This window comes from Mauremys mutica, chromosome 2 (genome assembly GCF_020497125.1).
Source record: "Mauremys mutica isolate MM-2020 ecotype Southern chromosome 2, ASM2049712v1, whole genome shotgun sequence".
Taxonomy (NCBI): Eukaryota; Metazoa; Chordata; order Testudines; family Geoemydidae; genus Mauremys; species Mauremys mutica.
In genome coordinates, this window is record NC_059073.1 from 109414580 (window position 1) to 109429970 (window position 15391).

Here is a 15391-nt window from a genome sequence, read left to right on the forward strand (position 1 = left end):
TAAAAGGATTTACATTTTTATGGAGACCCAATCGCTTATTTAAAGCTTGCAGTAGATGTTATGCATCTGAATGTTCGACCCATCTCATGCAGTCTCCAAATAGAAATGAAAGATTTAATGGCCTTTCAACTTGATTACCCTTATATTATCACGAGTAAAAAAGGAAAAAGATACCCAATACATATGGCAGCAAGAAAGTTATTCGTTACAAGCTGCCTGGAGGAGTGTATCATACAAACCTGTTAAGTCAATCAACAACAAGTAAGATAGTGTGCCCTACATATTGATCTTTCCTTTGCCGATTAAGTGAGGGTGAGCTCATCTGCAATTCCCCATAGTCACCAAATTATTCTCATTCCAGAGTCAAGTTTCACTGCAGTGCCAGGAAATTATTGCCAATGCTTCCAGGTCAATAACCTATTCCTAGCTTTAACAGCTGGATGCTGGATTAATAAATTATTCACTCTTTTCAATATTTTATGTTCACTTTATTGATTTATCAACAACTGTTGGAAGTGTTGACATCAAATAATACTATCCAACTTCTAAAAACAGACAATTGCTTGGGGTTGGTTTGTTTGAAGGATCAGCTTGTTCCCTCATTGACTGTAAATGGCTGACCCACAGGCCTGGAACATATTGGACCAAATTACACCAGATTTTGGCTCAGCTACACTGGCTTCAGTGGAGTTCTGCCGCCAGTTTATATCAATAGATAATTTGGCCCCTTCCCTCCTCAGTCCCCAGCTAGTTAAGCTTAGTGCTTTTAAGAACTGTTTTAATGGAGAGAAATGAATTAGATTATTTCAACTTCATCATGGACAGCAGTAGACTGTAGTCTCTAAAATGAAAGCACATCAGTACAATTTGTACCATATGGTACAGTCAGTTTATTGATCAAAGATGATCTTTGTTTTATACGCAGATAATTCACCTTTCACTTTGGAAGAGGTTGAAGGATCTACAAATACTAGAAGTGGTATCCTACTAATACTTTGCGATTCTATTCTGCCTTCTAGCTGAGTATCTACAGGCCCATTACATTCATGAATCAAGCCTCACAAGGTATCATGAAATGGAATTGTCATCCTCCAGCCAGCTCTATCAATGAATTCACTAGATGTGAAACTGTTGTGGCTCAATGGCAAGGGTGAACAGCGGGACACCCCACCACGTAACCTGTGTTCACTCTTCTGTACGTTTTATACTGGCGTTACACTACAAGTCTGAGGCCTGGACATGTCTGTAAAATACAAAATCTGAAGTGAATTGCAATCGGGAAGTCTCCAGTACAATATTCTTGGGAGATGTTTGGTTTTTTCCACTACATACTGCACCATTCAGATAAAGTGATAAGGACATAAGATCAGTGGATACATTATGACCTAGCATACACACCTCTGAAGGGGGAATGCATTCCCTTATTTATCGCCTCGGTATAGAAAACAGGTCTGCAATAGAATTTAAAGCTAGCAGGCTTACATTTGATGCAAGAGAAATGAAAGAAAGGTTCACACCAAGGAACTGCACAGAACTCAAGGAAGTACTGGACTTGCTTTGCCAATGCACAGTTCTGTAACAAACACCAGCTATACCGCTTCCTCTTGAAGCCATATGAACAATACCTGCAGCAGAACTTATTTGTATGTTCAAGAATAAAAGGACAGAAACATCAGTGAGCTTGACCTACCTATACAAAAATCACAGTGGGTTTGACAAATGCACAGAAACAACTGTACCCTAGGGTTTGGGGAAGGGGTTGTTTTTAAATTGATAGGCCCCAAGTGATTTCATTGTGTAGAGGGTATTGGTACTTCTCACACAAGGAGATAACAGAATGAGCTAACCCCACATGGATATTTTTGCTGAAGCTCCTGAGTCAGATATTGTGCTAAATTACACTGGTGTATGTCTGGAATAACTCCATTATTGAGTGGAAAATTTACAGTTGTAAATGCAAGTGGAATTCAGCTTCCTATACCTATTTCCCTATCTTGCATCTTTTGGGTGGCAGGCAGTGACTGAAGAAATCATCTTGGAAGAGAGCAAATCTAGGCTTGCTCCAGTCAGGAAGTGCTGTCACACTCCAGGACATGTCAAAATAGAGAAGTGCAAAGCCTAGCCTGCTGCACGCTAAGGAGTTTGACCTAAGGAAGGGCAAGAAGCTATGCCGAGAAATTCTGTTGGTTGAGGACTTCCTAGGAACTCCCACCAGCAGAGACTCATGAAAGGATCAGCACAGTCACCAGCTGCCCAAATTACACCATCCACCACCAGCAATGCCCACTTTTCGAGCTACATTAGCTTCACTTCCCCAAGCAGAGGGTGTGACACTGTACCCCATAATGCTTTATGGGAATATGACATAACTGGAATATGTTTTGTGCTGCCTGTGTCATGTAACATATCTTGGTAAAAGTTATGGTCTACTATATCTATTCATCCTATTTGTACACATATATCATTTTGTACTTGAGGTTAAGAATATTGGCTGTATACTTACTTAGAAATCAAGCAAGCTTTGTGGGGCATTTGGTCAGCTTCTTTCGGAAGGAATTTGCAAGGTTAAGTACCCGATCAGGAAGCACTTGGGGAACAATGGATCTTGGAATGCTCCAGTCTTCCTGGAGACATACAAGATACCATGTGGACAATGGCTTCTGCCTGTAAAGATTGAGTCATGCATGGACATGTGACTTGCTCAGGTAACTCCTAAACTCCATCTTGGAGCTGGACTTTGCATAGGAGTGAGGAGGGGGATCTCCACCCACAAGAGAAAGTCTATTTAAACCCCTGGGAAACCCCTCCATTTTGTCTTCAGCTGGCTAAAGAGGGAGCCTCTCCACCCCCCCGGATACTTGGAAGAAACTGGAACAAAGGGGTGTGAGTGATTGCTCGACCCAGGCAAAAAGGAGATTAGTCTGTAAAAGGGAGCATTCTGGAACTGGTGAGGATCTTATCTATATTCAGTTTGGTTAGACATAGATTTGCGCAGTTTATTTTACTTTGCTTGGTGACTTACTTTGTTCCTTCTGCTACTACTTGGAACCACTCAAATCCTACTTTCTGTATTTAATAAAATCATTTTTTACTTATTAATTAACTCAGAGTATGTATTAATACCCGGGGGGAGCAAACAACTGTGCATCTCTCTCTATCAGTGTTATAGAGGGCAAACAATTTATGAGTTTACCCTGCATAAGCTTGATACAGGGTAAAACGGATTTATTTGGGTTTAGACCCCATTGGGAGTTGCGCATCTGGGTGTTAAAGACAAGCACACTTCTGTTAGCTGTTTTCAAGTAAACCTGCAGCTTTGGGGCAAGTAATTCAGACTCTGGGTCTTTGCTGGAGCAGATGAGAGTGTCTGGCTCAGCGAGACAGGGCGCTGGAGTCCTGAGCTGCCAGGGAAAGCAGGAGCAGAGGTAGTCTTGGCACATCAGTTGGCAGCTCCCAGGGGGGCTTCTGTGATCCAACTCGTTACGGAGGGGATGCTTTGGATACCTTGTGTTGCTCCCACCTTCTGCTGGCAAGAGCTCTGCACCAGGTTCTATGCTGGTTATTGTTGGCACAGATTTTGGGGGACTAGTCCAGTAGCCGCGACTCTCTTATACCGGTTTAAAATAGAAGTCCATGAAGTTGCACCGGTATAATAATGGTTTGAGCGGAGAATCAGGTATCTTATGTACAGTACACATCAAGAACAAATGCAGACAAACTTGCACATGGACAGATTTTGAAATACTGTTATTGTTGACTTGCAGTCTGGTTTAAAGCCTATAATATCATGACAGATTTAGACAGCGTTTGATATAGAAACAGGAGGTGGTCATTCGGTACTAGCTCCCACCTTTAGTGTCCTATTGAAGGCTTTTTCAGATTCATCATTGTAATTGGAAACAACACCAATATGGGTTTGTGATGGGTACACAATCCAATCTCACTAACAAAAAAACAGCTGTTGAAATATCCCTCTGTAGGAGGACCGAGTGTCCAAGGTAGTCAGGGATTTGCAACACATTGTCCCCCATCTGCCTCGGCATCTCAGTTTGCCTCAGCTACTGTACAATACTAGCACCTCAGCACAGGTCTAGTGATCAGCGGAGATTGTGTCATTTTTATACAACACCTTCCTTCAGAATTTAGCAGGACCTTTGAAGGAGCACCTTTTTCTAGGTGACCTACATTTTTGCTGTCCTGACTGAGCCTTCCCCTTGCCAATAACCCTTCTCTATCCCCTTCCCAATCACACTGAACCAGTACCACTGAAAATAATCTCCCTATTAGTCACTAAAGCTCTGACCACTCTACCACTAAGCTGTCAGGTTTAGAGAACAACTTCAGTAAAAGGTGAAGTTTACCTTGTTGGAGATCATGTTAAAATGTCTTCTAATGCAACTGGTCTGTGTTGATGGGCCTAAGCCAAGTCATAGAAGAGTCTCTCTCAGTTTAGGAGATTATGCTGCAGCCATGGTCCTTACATCTCCACAAGAGACTACTCTTTGCACTATACAAGCAATAACAATCCAAAATACTTGTTTTCTCTGTAAAATAAGCACATAATGGATAGAGTTCTGTCACTTATACAGATATAAGGCAGGAGCAGCTACATTGAAACCAGAGTTGAACCAGTGTAAAACTGTGGAGAAGAATCAGGCCCATGGACTTCATACAATCCCAAGTTCCAAACCCAGCTCATGGACCCATTTCTTTGAGGGACTGTGTATAAACCCTATACCATGCAGCTTAGTATGTAGAGGATATTTTTTTTAGGGGGAGCTTTAACAAGTCAAGATGAATCCATTCTGTGCAATTCCGTGGCTCTATTCATTGCAGTAGGGGCTGAGCAGCACAGTATCTTTGGACAAGATTCCCCTTCTCCCTGTAATCTCCAGAAGTAGTAACACCATGGTAGCAACATTGTGCCACTTGTATTTTAATTAGGTACAGAGTTTGTGGAGATGCTATATTCAATGAATGCAAGATAGCGACAGTGCTGCCAACAGGCTAATACTATCAGCTTTTGAGTTAACTGGAGTTGGGGAGTCTTTTAGTCTTTCATGCTGTGGGTGGCATAACCTACCTTTTACTGACAGGACCTTCTCAGACATGATATGCTGTCATATTTGTCAGGGGAGATCAAATGCAGCTTTCCAATATACTGTCCCAAGGGTATTAACTTCTTATGGAGGAGCTCCTTTTCCCAAGGGATTGAAATAATCTTCCCACAGACATTAGGCTGGCACCCAATTCAAACTGTTTCAGAGGAAGATTAGAGGAGATTCTGGTGTTATTTAATAATTGTAGCTGCTGGCAGGAGTTTAATATGCATGTTTAAGCACTGTATTTTGCCCCATTGTTCATACTCTGCATGGGCTAGATCCCTGGGACAGTGAAGCATGATGTCAACAAATGTGGCTCTTTCTCCTCTGAGAAAGACCTATCCTTCTGTCCTTATCCTCAGCAACAAAGCATCACTGTTCACCTCAGTCCACTTTTCCTTTGGAAAAAGCATTAGTTTTAGCATTGTCAATAAAGAAACAATGTCAGTGGATTAAGTAATGTGATAGCAAAAGGCCCTTTAGTTATCAAAATGCTATCAAACAGCTGCAACTCCACCAGGTTATAATTTGCTACAGAAATTCAGTTACAATAGACAAGAGCAGAGGTTTCCCAAACCAGCAGAATCATTTTTCAATAGCAAACCTGGATGTGATTGTACTGACCACACATGGGGAGGGCAAAGCTAACACCTGTTAATCTGAGATTAGGAAATTAGTAACAAAAGAGTTTTGTCCCTACAAAATAATCATCCAGGTGTGCTGTAAGCTATATGCTGAGGTTCAATAAGTGTAATGCCATGAAAGAACTCTTTTTAATGAGACCATCCCTATAGTAAGATTGCCTGTCTTCACTGTTTGAGTCTTACAACAAAACACCTTTACCTTAAAATGTTTCCAAAATGATTTTTGACCCTGACTGCAGCCCCAATTAAAATGCAAAATATATGTCAAATAATATATTTCACTCTAGCAGAAAGTTAAACCTAAAGCAGGTGGCAGCTGGCATTTTCAGACAAAATCTAGCTCTTTTGAAAATGGACAATAGGAGACTAAGGCTGCCCCCCCTCTCTTACTGGGGAGATTTATTATTGCTGCCTTAAGCAGCTCACAATCGCCCACAAAAGTCACACTAGTCCATAAAACACCATGTAGATTGTTATGGCATGGCTGATCCAGGAATCTCATGTAAAGAGTGTTCCATACACCAGACATAACAACAAGAGCATGTTTATACATTTGGTAGTCAGCATATTGCATCACATATGTCAAAAATATCAAATACTCAGTGCTCAAACCCTGTTCTTTTCAGATATGGCAGATTCATAGTATTGCATTTGGTTCTCAGCAAAGCTGGGGCCAGATTATGGCGTGAGTAGCTACTGCTGTGGAGCTGAGGGAGTGGAGAATTGAGCCACACCAGCAGCAGCAGCAGCAGCTGGAGGAGAATATTTGCCTGCAAGCAGAATGCCTCTGGGGCCGGTAGGGGAAGGTACACAGGGATAGCATCTGCTACACTCTACACAGCATGTGTCCTTCCAGTGCCAGATTCAGCCTGTGCAAGAAGTGGCCTTGCCCTCTTTGAAAAGTCCAGTGCTAATAACGGTGCTTGTGCCCAGGGAGCACAAGCATCAACCTTTTTGGATGATTTCTGCACAGGAGCACCTGGGGAGGGGGAAGAGGTCTTCTTCTAGGGTACAAAATATTGGCGCTCAGCCCTCCAAACTGTACAAAATGCAATGAAACCTGAGAACATGAACAGAGTCCTGACTAAACTGTTAGCTCAGCTTTGTCTTTCTAGACATTTGTATTTATGAAGAAATTAGAGAGAAAGAATTGGGCTAATGAGCTCCAGTAACCAGTGAACACACCACACTTTGTGTCTCGATTAATGGCCAAGACTTTTCCTTTAAAGCAGGCCTCATTTTGTTAGCCAGGCATTTGGGAAAATGATGTGTGGGGAATGAGGGAGGGACAGAAAATGGCTCTGGTCTTTAGTGCTCATGCAAATACAGGTTTCTTTCAAGATTCTCAATACCTGAAGAAGAGAGACATTCTATTGACAGAACACTCATTGCTACACTAGCTGGTTACTGGCATGTTCACAGGTATCTTTGTGGTTCCTCTCATCTTCTCCAAGTCAAAAGCTCAACTTAAAAAGAAACAACAAAAAAACAAAAAAAACGTAGCTGGCCTTTTCAGAGCAAATGGACTTTTTATGAAGTTAGCAACATGCACAGGTGAATGTTCATTATTTTTTCTGCATGGATTGAAGAAATCGGAATGAGCTCATCCTTGCATCACAGAATGGCTGTGATATCATAAAGTCTTGATAGTGCAAGAAATCCATTGCATTCTAGAACTATTTGGGAGATGGCAGTTTAAAAAGCACTGGGACATAAATCAAGATCTCTTTTATGCACTTCATTAAATGAGGTGTCACATACCTTTCATTCCTGGCTTGTGAGAGAAGTTTTGCACCTTTTGTAGCCCAAAAGCATCTCACTGAGGCTTTGAGTCTTTATGTTATTCCTTAGATTAGCTAGAAAAAGAAATCTGTCAAAAGGAGTTTTAGAGAAATGATACAAAGGGTTAATTTGTGGAATCGGTTATCAAAGGCAGCAATAGAAGCTGCAACTGAATACATTCAAAAGGAAACCAGTACTTAAAAGGCGATAAAAAAAATCACTGCAGGGTAGAAACACAACTTAGAGAGGCAGAAGGACCTCGATAGAACACATGACCTCCTCCTTTTTCAGAATATTCTATGTGGTACTAATTTAATTACATTGAAACCCTATTAATCCCAACTCCAGTTAATTTATTCACCCCCACCAACTGCCTCATTGATTAACCAATGGTTGGTCACAGCCTTAGCCATGTCCCCTTGCAGTTAATACACATTATACACTGCTCCTCCAGTTTTATCAAAATGCGATTTTTCCACGAATACTTGCCTTTATTCAGAAATCCATTTTTCTATGGTTTTGGATGTTCTCCTTCATCAATCCCACCTACAAATGTATCTTTTTTTTTTTAATTTATAAAACATTTAAAATTAAATTAAGGCTCTGCAACACAGAGCCCCAGAAAGGTGACCACTTCTAACAAATACTATACAATTTTTGAACTGCTCACCAAATAGTTGATGGTACTCAATCAAAACCTAATTGCCAGGAAAACTGAGTACCGTACAGAAGAATAACCTACAAACTGCCCATTACATTCTGCCAGTTAAGCCAGATTTGCAGCTGCTTTGCATTTCTAGTGACACAAAGCAGCCAGAGTGGTCAGGGGACTGAAACCCCAAATCATGCTTTCATATCAAAGGCAGCAGACACATAGAAGCAGGACTGTGCAAAATAACAACCACCAGTAAAAACAGCAAAAAAGTGGTAGCTTCCCATGTTTATGTAAATGCAGGACAATTTGTGGTTTCTCTCCAGTTTTCACCCTGTTCTTGTGAAAACGAAAAGCAGTGTCTTCAGTTGGGACTTTTGTCTTCTTGCAAAAATAGCAACATTTTTTTCTGTAGATATTTATACACTGGAGCAAATTCAGAAACATTCATATATTTAGCATTAAGTAACATTTCATCCCCACATGCAAAGTAAAAAGCAACTGATGAAGAAAAAAAAGTGACAAAAAAACTATGCCTGAGAGTGGAAGCAGTTTGGAACAGAGCCAAGTAATTAAAGGCAAACCAATTGTTAGACTGATTGTTAGAGAATCAGCAGCTTGATCCTAAAGTTCTACAGAGGCAACATTCCCTGTAAGGGGGTTGACTTACCTACCTCATGAGGAAGTGCATGGAGCTCCTCTTCCACCAGCTGCTTGGATGATTTGGCCCTCTAGACAAAAGGAGAGTCTTAATCAACAAGACACATTGCTTTACCCTTAGTAGGCCATCTCTCCAATTCCTTACATTCATCCCAGTCCTTGTAGGGCTTTCTACAGTCTATTTTTCTACAGCCCCAAAAATGGCTTGGACTGCTAAGGGTCTTCTCACCGCCTTCCTAGAGAACTCTAGCAGTGTAAGGGGGAGCTGTCTGCCCTCAGCCCAACCTGCCTGCTTCACTTTTTCCAGGGCCAATTCCTATATCACCTGCCTTGCTTAGGCCTACTCCCTGACTCTTCTCAGAGTTTGTTTAGTACAGTGTCTTTCAGGGCTCCCTCCTGCTTCTTTAGTACTGTCCTCCTAGCTTCCTGCCTTACACCTCCCTCTCCACAAGAAACTACTGCTCATGTTGTTGTCACATGCCTTCTCTCCAGCAAGCTATTCATTTTCCTTAGCTTTCTACCTGAACAGAAAGGACCCCTATATAGGCCTGTCCCCTTCCCCAGCAGGCCTTTCTGTATCTTGCAATCACATGATCTGAGAAGTAAACCAGGCACAGATGGGAGCTGGGGGTCTGAGTTCCTCTTAAAGGCCCAGCTAAGCTTTCAACCTTGCAAAAAAAAAAAAAAAAGAAAACTTCAGGATTTGATCCTAGTTCACTAACCAGGGGTCAGGTTCAGTCAGCTTTGTGAGCCATTTTAAGTAATACCATCTCTATGAGTAGTCTCACTTGTTTCCCTGGGATTATTTACAGAGTAAAGCCTTAATCAAGCAAGCTGCTCTGTACTAGGAGCAGCTTTGTAGAAGTATTTAGGCACCTAAAGATGAAAATAGGCACTAGTGAGATTTTCAAAGGTGCCTAGGTGCCTAACTCCCATTCATGCATCTTTACGCCTTTAAATACCTTTTAAAATCTGGCCCTTGAAGACTCTTGAATGGAGCCCTACTAAAGTGAGTGACACTCTGCAAGGCATAGGGAGCAGCTTATAGGATCAGGAACTGAGCTCCTACTCACAGTGAGTAAGGGTGGCTGAACTAGTCCCTGCATGAGTTGGGAATATATGGTAAATTGATGGAGTGATAGTTATTCATGAAATGAAATGACCAGGAAGAGCCAGTGCTGAAAAGCATAGCGATAAAATTCAGAATGATTTAGCCACAATGGGGTCAGAGAACGTGTGCAATTAATTGAAAGTTAAAACAAAACCAAAGAGATAAAATAGAAGGCAAAGGAATAAAATGATCTTCTATACTACAGGCTATGTGAAACAGCTCTGGGGTAGTGGTGACAAAAAAGGCAAACAAAAAACAACCTTTGTCAGTGTGCTTAAAATTCCAGGAACCATAAAAATGACAGAGATGATTTTCTTGGTGTAGCTTGGGAGAAAAAAGTGAAAGCATTGGAGAGTTACTGGAGAGGGTGCAGTGCATAATGTAACTCTGTAGGAAAGAAAGAAACAAACAAAACCCAATATCACTGAGTGACCAAGTGTTTTGGTCCTTTGAAGATGTTTCAAAACACAGGAACAAAACTAGATCTTTTAAATGTTGTGTCTCTTTTGGACATTCATCTATTCAAAGACCGGGCAAGAAGAGGAATCAGAGAAAGGCTTTTGTTGACTCATATAAAACAACATGTTTGAGTGTGAGTGGTTGGGTGTTGGGGGCAGTTTAAATTGTTTGATCTGTAGAGAGTTTGGAATCAGGTGCACTTTATTTACACTTGTCCTGCTAAGCTTGTGAACTTTGAGAACTTAAAAAAAAGGTGCTCTCACATAATTATATAGCACATACTCACAATTCTAGGATTTCTCTCTGTCTAATTAATGTGGGGATTTCCACAGCCTGCAGTCAGTAGTTGCTAGGAATGGAGAAACAAATCCAATTACTCTAAAGCTGACTCAAAACTTTATCCAAAATCAAAATGATCATTTTTGAAGTTCATAAGAAATATGGTTCATTTTTATCTGTTGAGAATTTTGTTTGCTCATGAAAATAGGAATAACCAACCACTTGTGCATATTTTGTTAAGACCTGAGGTGGAAATACCACAAGAAAATCTATTCTTCTTCTATCTCTGACCTATCCATAATTAAGAAAGATCAGAAAACTCACAAGAAACCCTTTTTCTTCTCACAGTATTTCCAACCCAATTTCTCCATCAACTGGAGGCAGAGTAGTCCTAGACTAGAAGCAGTGCTAAAGTACAGGTCAGGAGACCTATTTTCTGTTCCTTACTCTGCCACAAATTTTCTCTGTAACATGGTGTTAAGTTTACAGCATACAAACAGAGAAGTTAGATAAAAACATCAAATACTCTTGCTTGAAAGTCTGTAACATAATACTACTTTTATTCATAATATCCATAATGATAACACAGTAACCAAAAAGTGAGAGAAGCAAAGCAGGATGCTCCCTAAAGCAGAGAGGAATAACCTTGCTCTAAACTGTCTTCTTCCAGACTGACTCTGATTGCACGCTTCCCTACAGAGCCTCCTATCCTGCAAGTAGGACCAGGAACACCCTCTCCATTACACCCCTACACACTCTTAAAAATATAGCTTGCATTTCCAACACAGTGCTCAATACATTGCACACAGGACATGTCACCCTCATTATACCTAAGTTTTCCCATGTTTAAAAATAGGGCCAGTAATTCTTTCATACAATTGAAAAGTGCTAAGTATCGTAGGCTTTTTCATGGCTGTACTAAGGTTCTGTTCTCAACTTTTAAAAAGCACCTGTGTTTCATGGATGTTTATATAGTTTGCTCTGGCCACTCTGATGGAATAGAAAGGATGCAAGCAGTCTCACCTGCACCTCTGCTACACACAAAGCACCACATTTCCAAAGGGGCTCATTATTTGTAAGCCCATCCTTATAAACAGGTAAAGTGGGTAACTGCATGTGGTGATGCATAGTGTGGTGTGCAATTACCTGATTTGCACATGCAAACAGGCCATATACATTAAAATGTAGTTCTTTGTGTAAGCCCCAGATCAGCAAGATGCTTAACACTATGTCTACTTTAAGAAAACTTGGGTCTGAACAATGAAACTATTCACATGCCAAAAGCATGCTGAATCAGGGCCCTAGCAACTAATCCTGTGTGCAATTATCTGATATCGATGCTCAAATGCAGCTTTTGTTAGAGGTGAGCTTGCTTAAGGAGCACTTTTTACATCTGAATCTAGTTTCAGATACAGGTTTTTGCCAGATCAGGACTAGGGTTCTGGTTAAGTTTCTTGATTTCAGTGACATCTGAAATAGAACTGTCAATTCAGTCTCTTCCAGTTTTGAATCTGATCTGAAGCTAAAGCTGTAGAGAGTGGTTTGACTAGGTCAGAGATTCAAATCAAATACCACATGATTTTGAATGAGTTCTGAATGAAGATTCTAGTTCTAAGCCAGTTTTGTCCTTTGTGCCAGAGTTTTGACAAACTGACAAACATCGGGGATGCAGTTTGGCCCCAAACACAGTGAAAACCCAGGCACAGATAGGAGCTGGTCCTGAGTACAATTTGCTGAGCAAGAAATAACATTTAATAGTGTATAATTCATTTGCCTAGGGTCTACTGAATTTATTTTTGTTTAAAGGCTTCCTGTTTTCATTTCAAATGAAAATACACTAAAAACATTGCATCACCAGATGTACTTATGAATTTAATTTGTTTCTTTATCATTTATTTTCTTTTGATGGGTCTGCAAAATAGAAAAAATAATTATTAAAAAAGACATTGGACATGTTTAATTAATATGCATTTCTAAGGTGCTCATCAGCATAATATGTGAGTGCCAGGTGCAGAGTGAATTTTCCTATAATTGGTTCTGCACCTTGTATTTTGCTTGAGAAGCTTACAGGAAGAGACACAAATCTCAAGGTCTGTCCAATTCACATTAGGTAATTATTTAATCAGACCTATTAAAATGAAGCAACTATGAAGAGACCAAGAGAGAGCAGAAAAGGCAAATTCACATTTCTGTACGGACTCTTCTCTCATTAGTCAGAGTGACCTAAGATCCAAGATTCCATTTCCCAGCTCTCAACCACCACCATAGATTGCTGTCTGCAGAAGCTGCCACTTCATTTTATCTGTAAATATATTTCCCCACAGGAGAAAAAAATCTCTCCTCCTCTACCCCTTTTTTCCCCAATGTACAGAATTGCTCGAACAGCTAGGTGCACTCTATTTACATATTTATATGGTTGCCATTATTTCAGTATCTAAGCACCTTAGAATTATTCAAAAACAAATCACAGCAATTTCTCCTTCTCAGGCTGTAGGAGACATGTGTTTATTTGTTTTTGTTCGTATGTTTGGGGATGTTGGGTGTCTAGGTTTCTGTGAAGAATTTACAGAGGGAAAGCTAAATCAAAGAGATTAGATTCGTGGTAGAGGATGAAGAAGGGACTCGCTTTCCTCTGAAGCATCAAGTACCGTATCAGCTACCGCTGGACTATGTGGACCCACAGTCTGATACAGTATGAAAAATCCTATGTTCCTATTAGGATTTTATTAAATGCATCTGAATTCAATTTCCTGGGTTACTGTAACACATTACAAGGATGTACTTTGATGTGTCCCCCACAAACCTCCTCATTACTATACCCTCTCCCTTTCCCCACACTCTCTACCCCTGGCCCCTGGATCTCTCAACTCAAAGCAATGTCATGCTGCATGCGTTCCTGCTCACATGAATGGCAGTTGCTGGAGAAATGAATCCAAAAGAAACAGCCAATAAAAACAGTAACAGCTGTAACAATTTTACATGGCATGGTTCTGATTTCCTTGATTTTTGGGTCTTACCCTACACACACACACACTTTTTTTTCTCTTTTCTTTTCCCTTTCTTAACCTTTTCCATATATCATAATTTCATATTATATTTTTGTGGGGGGTGGAGAAAGGAGCAGGTTTGTCCGCCTGCTTACAAACCTTGTGATTCGGAAATTAGTTTTAGTTTATTACGGATGAAAATTTTCCAAAACAAGTGGAAGCAAGGGTGAAAAAGGGAGTGGTAATAAATGCGGGGGGAGAGGAAAAGGGAGATACTGTAGGAAAAGGGAGTGGATAACTCTCAGACACAGGTGCAGAGCTTTATAGTAATAGGACTGGCTCAGATTTTAAATTTGCTGTTGGCAACATTGATGATGGTTCTTGGCACTTTGATTGGGCATGTTTGAATGAGGAGCACTTTCCTGAGAGTCTGTACTGCTGCCATATTAGTAACAACAGCACAAGGAGAAAGCATCAGTCCAAAGGGAGCCTTCTGGATGTAGATAGTAAGCACAAGAGTTACTAAGAAGGAAAATGAATCCAATGGATTAGAAAACCCAAGCACAAAGAAAAGCCCAGCATTAGATTGTGATCAGCCTGTTCCTTTCCTCCCATTAAAATGTCACTGCCCTCAGGAATGCTCCCTTACCCCAGACTGCAAAAGAAGTCCACAGGACCTGTGCAGGGTCAGTTCCACAAGGGCTTCTTTTTAACAACCACCTTTTCCTGAACCCCACTTTCCAAATGGAAGGCTGCACAATAAAGATGCCTATTGCACAGCTGTAAGATCCCTATTGTTTTTAAGCACCAAACAAAAGGCGTGATGTATTTTTTAAACAGGTGCTGCACTTCTCTACATATACTTAGACAATGGTATGTGACTGGAAGACAAGATGGGATCATGAGAGGCATTAGTTTTGTCCAAGGGAACATACTCTGATTTCTCCTGGGACTCGCCTTATCTGTATTCGTGAAGGTGAGTCTCTGTCTTTGGCTTGGGATGGAGTTGCATCTCACACACAAAATAGACAATCTGGTTTTTTTAGTAGTAGTTCTAAAAGGTATGTTCTAATTTAACCACAAGTTATGGGCCTGCTGCAGGAATCACTGGGTAAAATTCTGTGTCCCGTGGTTTACAGGAGGTCAGACTGGATCAGGGCCGGCTCCAGCCACCAGCTGAGCAAGCTTGTGCTTGGGGCGGCAGATTCTACGGGGCAGCATTCCGCCCAAACCTAGGGCGGTACGGACACTTTTTTTTTTGTTCACTGCTCCTGTAGGGGGCGGCGGCGCAGAGGAGGGGAGTTCCCTGCAGCAAACTCAGCAGGGCAGCCCACGTCCTTCCCTTCCCGCCAACCGGAGCGGAGTGGAGCCCTCTCGGCAGGTGGCGCGGCAGTCGGGGCCACGTGGCGAGTGCCCCGCTGAAGCACTGGCCGCCCCCCTCTCTCTCTCCCCTCCCCTCCCCGCTCCCTCCCCTTCCCCCCCATTAGCATAGTGGCAGGTTTGTATAATTTTTGGTGGTGCCCCAAATGGTGGTGCCCCCCGCTCCCACCCTGTAAGCCAATATAAAATGAAGCTACAACGCGTTGGCACCTCAAGATTACAAGGGTCAATTAAAAGTGGAAAGTCAGAAGCAGCACTTGCCTACTTCAATATACGGTATTATATATTGTTGCACCTGTTGTGACAAAGTGGGAATGTTCTTAATGTTTTCTCTG

The 15391-nt window shown here is 41.3% G+C and overlaps 1 long non-coding RNA gene across 3 annotated transcripts in view; it reads right to left on the reverse strand.

Moving 5' to 3' along the window:
* LOC123365102 overlaps positions 1 to 9355 on the reverse strand; it is a 91208-nt gene extending 81853 nt beyond the window's left edge. For 2 of the 3 annotated variants that reach the window (XR_006577429.1, XR_006577428.1), the window contains exons 1-5: positions 8986 to 9355; positions 8855 to 8911; positions 7508 to 7616; positions 5084 to 5256; positions 4362 to 4544 (exon numbers count right to left, since the gene is read on the reverse strand). This is a non-coding gene — a long non-coding RNA (uncharacterized LOC123365102). Of the gene's footprint in view, positions 1 to 4361; positions 4545 to 5083; positions 5257 to 7507; positions 7617 to 8850; positions 8912 to 8985 lie in introns of all 3 variants that reach the window. The other variant, XR_006577430.1, reaches the window with a different exon arrangement.
* Positions 9356 to 15391: the final 6036 nt, after the last annotated feature.